This window comes from Emydura macquarii, unplaced genomic scaffold (genome assembly GCF_026122565.2).
Source record: "Emydura macquarii macquarii isolate MOO-44397 ecotype Brisbane River unplaced genomic scaffold, CSIRO-AGI_Emac_v2 contig_369, whole genome shotgun sequence".
Lineage (NCBI taxonomy): Eukaryota > Metazoa > Chordata > Testudines > Chelidae > Emydura > Emydura macquarii.
The window spans coordinates 3,060,183-3,070,684 of NW_027130506.1; positions in this window are offsets into that span (position 1 = coordinate 3,060,183).

Consider the following 10,502-nt stretch of genomic DNA (forward strand, 5'->3'; position numbering starts at 1 on the left):
ATCTGTGATTGAGAATTAAAATTCCACAGTATATCTAACTTATAAAGATCACATCAAGGCCCATTCAGCTCTTAGACATCCAAGGCTTTTAGGACCAGAATACTATTTGCTACTGTGGTGTATTGAAAATTCTGTTAAAACTGTAGGGTGTCACGTTAAATCTCAGAAGGTTTTCTTAATCCTGCTTGCAGGCTAAGTAGCTCTATAGAGAAGTGTGTGATCTGGGCCAAGCAGCAGTCAATCAGCAAACAGCTTAAAATAAAGTGGGATGACTCGAGTCTCTGTTTTAGGGAGCAGCCTGCTTTGTCGCTCTCTGTTTTGGGGTTCTTGTGTGTTACTGTGAATTCTCAGAAATAATGTAGAGTTATTTTGCAGCATTCCTGCAAGAGTATTATATTTTTTATCTAACTTCTCTGTATGTATGCCATGGTCATAACTAGTGCCTTAGCCACTATCTTATTCCAGTTCCACATACAGTGAAACAAAACCACCCAAAATCTACAACACCAAGTAGATCAAGTACATTAGGTGTCTGTAAGGAAAATGCTAGGGGGTTACAATCCCCATTCCAGTGAAGACACATACTAATTCTCAATATTTGCTACTAACATTGCACTTCCTTATATGGGTTTAAACAGAATGGCCAGATTCTATAGCAAACTACAGAGAAGAGAGACATCTAGTGGTAATAAATGAATTTATGTGGAAATTACAATTTACTTAGTGTGAGTCTGATCCTGGAAGTGGAAGGTGCTTAACATCTGGCAGGATTAAGTCTATAGACAATTTGACTGATAATAATTCCATCTCCATTTGTTGGAAGGGCTTTCCCAAGGCTGGTAGGGCAAAAGATGCACTGACAGCTGTCCCAGTTTTGAAGTATTTCAAATTATTATTAGCATGATGGTAGCACCTGGGGACCTCAATCAAGACTGGGGGGCTCCATTGTGGTAAGTGTTGTAGATACACATAGTGAGAGACAGTCTCTGCTCCAAGAGAGGCTTAAAATCTAAATAGACAAGACAGCTAAAGGGTAGAAGAAAGGAAGGATTTTTCCCCTGATACACAGAGAGACTGTGACAGTCATTAACTGTAGATTGTGTCTCAAGAGACCCAAGTAGTGTCTTAGTCACAAAGGCCATTCTTGATCTTGTATCTTCCATCCTTTTCTTCTAATGATTCTTGCTCCAAGGGGAAGTGAAACAATATTCTCTCTTTATGTAGCACCATAGAGGTGTCAGGTGCTTTATAGACAAAGCAAACTACAAAGTCCTTGGCTCAGAGAAGTTTACAATCTAATTACAAAGAAAACAAACGATGATGGAGGATGATGTGGATGAACTGGGGGGAAAGGAGAACTGCTCTTGAGAACACTAGCCATAGTTTAGCAATATCACAGTTTCAGCATTTTCTCTTTCCTGCAAGCATGCTGTAAATGTTTGCTTTGTTAAGTGTTTTAAGATTTTATATAGCACCAATCACTCTGGTATCTAAGCAATGCAGTCAACAGGGCTAATTCTGGCCCTCATATGCCATCACTACAGATATTCTGAGCTACAGTGAAGCACAAAGACAGGCTGAGAAAAACTGCCATAAATTAGCTCTCAGAGCTGCTGTCATTTACATACAGGGCTGTCTGGGCCTTACACCAGTCTGAAATCCTGACAGCACAAAGATGGCCTAAAACCGCCTTTGGCCATTGCCTTTAGCTATGCCTTCTGTGTTGCATCTCTCAGGAGACATAGTACAGAATCTGTTCCAATATACATAAAACATTGGGTGGCTGGAGGTGGATTTCCTCAGAGTGCTTGTGGGAAGGAAGATGAAAGAGGGATTTATTAAGATTTCTACAGCATTGTTGTGTGTTTTGCTCCTAACACAGCAATAATAATATGAAGAAGTCACATGGGCACAGTTGGATCCCAGATAATGGTGTTTATTAACTATATACATATGTGCAAGGCCTACCTACATATTAGAGCTAAGCAAAAATCTGAATTATGTCCCTTGGAAATTCCAACACATGTCATTTGTTTTTGTCCCAAATTCAGATGAAAAGTTGAAATACCAAAATCTCTCATGGAATGAAAAATTCTGAAAAATGTTGATCGAAATGAAACATTTAACTTTCAGCATTTGTGAACGTAAACATTTCAGTTCAATTTGTTGAACCAAATCAAAACATTTTGTTTTGAGTAGCATCAACATTAAAGTGCATCTCCCTATGGTGCCGCGATGCCTCATGGGCATTATGGTTTGGGTGCCCCGTGTCTTCCTTCTATGGACAGAACTACCTAGCCAGGCTACACGTCATGGGACTCCCATGATGCACCCTGTGTCTTGGTCAGAGGATGACCACATTGCATCATGGAAGATATAATACGGCCAAGGAGCCCAGCACAGAAAGGAGAATGGGAGCATGAATTACACAAACTACAGCTCCCCTGAGGCACCATGATGCTTTAGGCAGATGCAGTTTAACATCAGACTGATTCAAATGAAAATGTTTTCCACCCAGAATGAAATATTTCAGCAAAATTAAAATTTTCCCAACAGAAAATTGGAATTTTGCAGAAACGGCATTTTCTGTCACAAATCATTTCAACAGAAAGTTCTCAACCAGGTCTACAACTCACACACTGCTGCTGCTTCTAAAATCATAGAACACAGTGAGCACCACTAGATGGCTAACAAACTATTTAAAGGGATGCTTCCCTATTCTCATAGATGACAAGTATTTAAATAAATAAAAATAGAGGCTACTGTCCAATAGAAGATATTACCTCATCCATCTGGTGTCTCTAATATTTTGGGACCCCAACACAGCTACAACACTCCAAAATAACAGAGCCACACACATGCTTTTCTACATGACTACATCCTCCAGGATAGAGCTGTAATATCTGGTTGCCTTACATACACTAATGCAAGAGTTGGATAATGAACTACATTACTGCATGTAAGTTTTCAGCTGGGGCAGGAGAAATCTTATTTTGTACATCTCCTTTGGGATGTTTTGGAGAAGACTAGTCACTTCCTGCTTGTGCTAAACACTTGTCAGATAATTTGACTAATCATTTCCATGCAGGTTGTCTTGAGAAGTAAAGCTTCTGTTTCAGAATGAAGCCACAAAACTCTAAGGCTCAGAGAAAGATTAAGACAGCACTTAAACAAAAGCAGAATGGTTTAAAAAACAAACAAACAAAAAAAATCCACCACCACCACAGTCAGTTATTTCTATAGGTTTTTGGAGCAACTACAGTACCTATTGGCTTTATCAATATTATGTTTTATAAGACTTTTGCATAAAGTATCTGCTTTTTTAGGTTCTGTGTTCATATTAATCACATTTTAAAGGGAGAAAATTGGGATTCTTTTAAATACATATGGATTTAGGCAGTTTAAACAGGTTTACAGTTTTTAAATATTAAGATTTAAATTGTAACTACTACATCCATGACACTTACACAGAAAGGAACTGAAAAATTAAGTGAAAAGTAATTATTTGTACCCAGTTCTTAATTTAGCCATCATCCCAACACCTCTGGGAGGGAGGAAAGAGCTAATACCCCAATTTTACAGGGCTGAGGCACAGAGAGTCTAGGGACAGAGTTCAAACAAAGCCCCAGGTCACACAGGAAGCAGGGAATTGAACCCAGGTCTAACCACTGGACCATTCCTCCTCTCACCCTAAAGCTGTCACTACACTGGTAGTATTACGTAGGGTACGTGTAACTCATACCACAGTTAACCGTAAGTTGTATCCACATTGCAGTGCGTAGCTACACATGGCAGTGAAAGGCTCTGGCAGTGGGGAGGCTGCAAAAGACATCCCACTTGTCCATGTAGACTAAAGAGTCATGGAGGGTATATTCCCTGAGGTTCTGGTGTGTCTTTACTCTGCTCTCCTAAGCAGTGCCTCATGCTTTGCATCGCTATTTACACCCGCGCTACAGGGGCCTGCAGTGTATGTATAGGCATATCCGAGGAGTCCATCTCGGATTAAGATATTACAAAGCTTGTGGCCAAAGCACAGAAGTGGGAATCCGAGGACAGGAGTTCTAGTGCCATCTTTTATACTATTTATATTGTTCTGAGTTCCTGTTACCCATCTGTAAAATGGAGATTATCATAATTCCCTGCCTTAAAAGGAGGGTTTTAGGCTAATAAATTTGTCAATCACTTTGAAGCTCTCAGACCACAAATGCTAGAGGTACAAAGTAGCACTATTAACCTCAGTCCCTTAATATATTTGAATTGTAAAGATGTTTTCACAATTTACCACAAGGTGGAGCCAACTGAAAATGTATCAGAAAAATCATTTTAAGACTTCCTTTGCTTTTCACAAAAAGCAAACCAAGACTGCATACAAAAAGAGGCTGGTGTAGTCTGTCCTCATGAGCTTAGTGGGAAATATTAACGCTTTCACAGCTTTTCATTCTTATTGGTGTCCTTTCTTAATTAAAAATTTTAAAGTCCTAATAAATGCACATTGTATAGCTTTATAATGAACTCTGAAATCTGGCTGGAAAGGGAGATCAGATATTTGAAATCATGCACCAACTTCCATACGTACACACCTCATGGAATGACAGAAGTAATCTATCCTATATGTAAACCAAATGGCAAATGCACCTCTCTACGTAACTGCTAACTAGCTCAAAGAATAATACATTGCTACAAATTGTGTTTGCGTGTGCTGTATGCTGAATCCAAAAACATGTGCATGCAGTCAAAACCATAGCTATCTTCTCTAAAATGATATGCTATTCCAGAACTAAAATTCTCTGTTTCCCAGACCATGTACAATTATTGAGTGAAATCAATAGCTAAGGATATCGTACATCACCTATAAAACTCAACCAGAACCTACATGGACAAGGCAGACAAAGGCTAATCTATACTGCATGCTTCTTTTGGTGGCATGTAGCGTACATACTCAGGTAGCCACCCTCACGTGGGATTAAGTGGTAGTGTAGACAGAGAGGCATGGCCTAGCTAGTAGATTACAAACATGCCTGAAAGGTGGGAGTATGTACTTGAGTACATATACTACACATCTGTCTACTTGCCCAAGCTGTGCCTCCCTGTCTACACTTCTATCTTTAGCCCTGAAGGGTCCTGCTGCCTCCCAGTTGCTGGAGCCCTTCCCCACTGCAGGAAAGACTCCAGCAGGAGGGAATGGCTCTGGCAGAGGAAAGGCAGGCAGGAAAGGCTGAGACTTTCCCTGCTTTCAGAACCTTTCCTCACCCAGTGAAAGGCTCCAGCAATGGGAAGCTACGGAAGCCTTTCCCCACTGTCTCCCCTCTGCCAAAGTCTTTCACTGACACGCGTAGCTACACACCGTGGCGTGGCACGTAGCTACACATACCCTACGTGCTGCTGAAAGCGGTGTGCAGTGTAGACGTAGCCAAAGGGTGGGAAGGGAAACAAAGGCACAAAGCGGTGAGTGACTTGCCCAAGGTCATATGGCAGGTTGGTGGCAGAGCCAGAAGAGAATTTAGGTCCCCCAAGTCTCGGTTCTGTGCCCTAGCCACTAGACCACACCATCTCTTAGTCTGCATCCTCTGAGCTTTTAAGCTATGTCACACTACAGTTTATGTAGGCATAAATTATGTCGCTTGGGGGGGGTGAATAAACCACCCCCGAGTGACCTAAGGTACACTGACATAAGCGCTGGTGTAGACAGTGCTCTGTCAGTGGGACAACTTCTCCTGCTGACACATAGCTACTGCCACTCATGGGGGCTGGAGTACTTAAGCTGATGCGAGAGCTCTCTCCCATCGGCTTAGAGCAGCTCCATTAGCGATCTCACAGCTGCGCCGCTGTAAGCTCTCTAGTTTAGCCATAGCCTCTGACTTGTATTTGGTTACTTCAGTGACAAAAACAGGCTTTTTTGGCCCCACACATACCGGAAACATTAGCAAGCACCAGAGCAGTTAAGGTACAAAATATCGTGTGAACTGAAACCAGCTTTTGGGAAGCCATAATGAGGGACAGACAAAAACAGACATCTCCCCTCTGGAAGGCACCGACCCACCCAACATTGTCATTCAGTGGCAAGGCCACATAACAGGCCACCTTTGAAAGCCATAATGAATAACTTCTAAAGAGCCCTTCATAAGAAGAAGAATTTTTAAACAGCCACAAGGTACTAGCCAAGAGCTTAATAAAATACACAAGCACCTCATGCAAAAAACAAACAAACAAAAAATCAGAGAAAATAGAAACCAAGAGCAACTCCGAACATAACAAGATGGGCCTCGTAAAGGGGAATTAACTGTAAAGCTCCCAATAACGTGCCAATGGGTGGCCAAAGGGCTGCTCCCTTCCCCAGCTTACTGAGCTCCTAGAAACCAAATTAAGCTATCGTTATTGGCCATGTCCAGAGACATCCCTTCAGAGCCATGTCAGAGCACACTGGTAGTTAAAGCCCAGGATTGGGAGTCAGGAAGTCTGGGGTCAATACCAAGCCTTGCCACAGGCTTTCCATGTAGCACTGGGCTAATCACTGTCTTTCTTTGCCTCAGTTTCCCCTTTGTAAGAACAGGGAAAACACAGCATTAACTTGCCTCACAGTCGTGCTGCAAAGCTTAAGTATCATTCCTGTTTGTAAAACACGTTGTGGGTAGAATAGGGTGGAAGGCACTGAAGTGCAAAGTACTGGTTTCATCTAGATTTTTCCATGACTTTAATTTTCTTGCTTGATGAGGGGTCTTGAAAATGAATGGCTTTCCAGAAAAGCTCCACTTAGAGGTTAGTGAATTACATTACTGCAAATGACAAATATCGTAGTGTTCTATGTGCATAGAAAGCAACATGTGAGCAGGAGCCCGATGTTTGTGATTTCCATATCACACTCTGTAGTCATGAGTTGATACAGCAGCAGCTGGGTGCACAAGGAAAGGATAGCCAGAGGTGCCACCAGGAATCAGAACCACATCACATGGCAACTGGGAACTGGAGCAATTATATAACCTTTCTAATTTGTCACTATTGGAAAAGGAGCTTAACAACAGTAGTTGTGTAACATCCTATTTATTCAATAAAACCAACTCCAAATAACGCACATTTATGCCTCTCATGATCCGTGCAATTTATAGATGGTATCTAATGGCCTAGACTAAATCCAATTCCACAGAAAACAAAGCTCAGCAGAAATTCTCAGACCATCACTGTAGATAGGTTAATGTCACTTGGCAAGTACTAGTCCCATTTAGAAGCAGTAGCTTCATGTATTTCCAGAATGAAGATCCCATATCCAACCCAGTTTCTAACCCAGGCATACTTAACATTCATTTCACCTCACAAAGGGAATTTGAAGGTAACTTTGAGAGAAGGAAGTACTTTAAAACAGGAGTAAACAATATACAGAAGGGGTGCCAGGACATTGGGCTCAGGATTTGCCTGTGGAACTGGCTCCAAGGATCTGATTCTAACTGAACTTTATTCCAGACTAGATGAGGAATAATTCCAGTGAAGTCAATAGAGCTTCCCTAGGTAGGGGAGTGTAGGGGAGATCAGAGATTCAGACCCTAAATATCCCTATTACACACAAAAACACTGCATTAAAATGAACATTACTAAGGTAGCAAAGTCAAGTTCCCAAAAATTAGGTAATGCCAGAATTAAGATTGCCTGTCTAACCTGGTCCCTCTCCTTGTGCTGTCCCTCAGGCAATTCCACACTTCATCCTAGAACTACTTTCACTTCCTTGGTCCCATTGCGGAGGATTAAGACTGCCACAGTGCTGCTAAAGGGACGGAGAAACTCAGACCTGGTCCACACTAGGAAATTAGGTCAGTATAACTATGTCACTCAAAGGTGTGAAAAATCCACATCTCCAAGCAACGCAGTTTAACTAACCAAACCCCCAGTGTAGATGGCACTAGATTGACAGGAGAATTCTCCTGCTGACCTAGCTATTGATTCTTGGGGAGGTGGATTAACTACGCCAACAGGAGACACCCTCCCAAGGACACCCTCCAGAAGGTTTTAGTTTTAGAAAACAAAGTCTATCCACTATTAAGGACTGAAGATCAATTATAAAAGCAGATTGTGATTTTAGAGAGAGACAGCATAATGCAACGGCTTGAACATGGGGTTCTGACTCGGGAGACCTCAGTTCTATTCTTGCCTCTGCTTTGTAACATTAGTCAGGTCTCTGCACCTCAATTACCTCCACCACCCATTGTCTGTCTCACTTATTTTGGATGAAAGCTCTTCAAGGAAGGGGTTGTCCCTTCTCTGGAGTAAGCACAGTGCCTTGCACAGTGGGGCTTTTATCTAATTTGAGGCTTCTACATGCTACTGTAATACAGATAAAAATATAAGTGAGCTTTTTACCTTTAAAAAATGAAATAGAGCTAGAAATAAAAGAACAAGCAAGAAGGGTTCTTCAAGAATAGGAAGCTGGGAAAATAGAAGTGAGGGGTAATATATTTACTTAATAGGACATATTTGGTTCAATATCAGTTAAGAAGGGATCCCAAACACCATAAACGTTCATGTTTATCTTTTGTTCGGTAGATGAGTCTTTCATATGGGGCACTTGCTGTAAGTGCCAGGGTCAGCAGAGAAACAGATGGTAGTAAATAGTCTTTCCAGCCTCAGGATTTCTCTCTCTCTTGGGTGCCATGAAAAGGCCTATTTTCAGTCATTTCATTTCATGTTTTTAGAACTTGTATAAGTTATTTATGTCCAAATAAACAAATTAGGGGTTTCACGCCATAGTGCACTTCAAAATATCCCATTCTATTCTATTCTAAAAGAGTCCCTTTCCCTCCTCCCCCAGATTCATAAATCACAGAACAGACGTGGGAGATCAGCAACAGCACAAGTTGGAGCCCCGAGGCCTAATTTATAAAGCCTCCCTCCTGTTCAGTATGACCTCCTCAATCAGTTGATTCCAAATTCACCAGTACTGCCCTATAGAAGTCCAGTCTGTATCCCAGGCCTTGTCACTGTATATTAAGTTCTTCCCTCACCCCGCTCACTGTTTTGCATTGTTCTTTGTAGTTCTATGCTGCTCTAAGTTCCAGATCTAAGGACTCGTCTGCACAGAGAGTTAGTGTGTAGCAAAGCAGGGTGAACATCTGCAGCACTTTAGTGTGCCACACACTAACCAGCCATGTGGGCCCTGCTACTGCACACTAAAAGTTGCCTAGTACGCTTTGACCTATAGCTATTTAAAAACTGCAGTATGCAAAGCACACAGCAGCAGGTTCAACACAGCCACTTCATACTCAGCAGGCTAAAATACTGTAGCCTTCACACCCCGGCTTGCCTTACATTCTCTCCATACAGGCAAGTCCTAAAAGCCAATCGTATAGACATGAAACTTTTCATAGACAAGGCTACATTAGCTTTATGATGGCATAACAATCATAATAGCAGCAGCCAGCAGAACACAACTCTTTGATCTCTTTAAATAAAAGCAGGGTTTTAAAATGAACTAATTTTATATCAGTGGGCCTTTATTTTGGCTCAGTCTTACAGAACCTGGCAGACTGTGAAATGTAATTGCCATGATGGAAATTAGAGCCCAGAACTAGACTATATTTCTGAACATTTCTGAACTAAAGAGAAGTTTGTATCTGGATTCAGTTCCAAATTTTTGTGCTTTGTGCCATCTCTAGCAAAAGTAATGTCAGATGATGCATATAAAACAGGCACTGACTGGAATTCAGTCTGAAAGATTAATAACTCTTGGATAATATATACCTGAAAAATCTTTGAACAAACTTCCTAGAGCTGTATATCTTATACTTACATTATAAGTTCTTCAGGGCAAGAACCAGATCTTTTTTATATGTTTGTACATCACCTATCACAATGGGGCTTATGCTTGTAGCAAGACTGTAATAGAGAGAATAAATAATATCATTAATTATAAATAAACCAATAATAAATATCAAACCTGGTAAAAATTTCCACTGAAATATCTAGAAAAACTCCTGTAAAAGAGGAAAAGGGAATATGCGGCAGACTTTAGATGAGTCAAGGGTTACTGAAACAGTCAGGCTAGTTTTTTATCCAGAGTTTTGGGAATTTGGAAGATATAAAACAATCCTACATACTTGAACAAAAATACTTTGATTTCATCAAGACCCTTTCATCTCAGCTAACCAAAGGATATTCTAGTTTGTGCCAGTTTAAAGCAGGCCATGGTTCTGCACACTAAGAGACTGTCCAGAACATACAAATGAAAAGTTACTGCACTTCTAGCAGTCTGCCCCAGTCTGCTGTCCTGAAATAACATAACAGGTAGGGCACATCACTCTTCTGGAACATCAGGAAAGATTGACATTTGGGGCTGTGAAGTGCTTCTGGGCCTCTAGTCAGGGAGCTGCTGGCATCATGACATGAGTCTGGGCTCCCTCTCACATCTGTCCTACAAATAACTAATGCAATGCATCCTCAGATGAATTTCCACATTAAAAGATGGTTCAGAAGGACTGGACCACTCCCAGGCATTCTGTTGGGGTACCCAGGAGAACTTG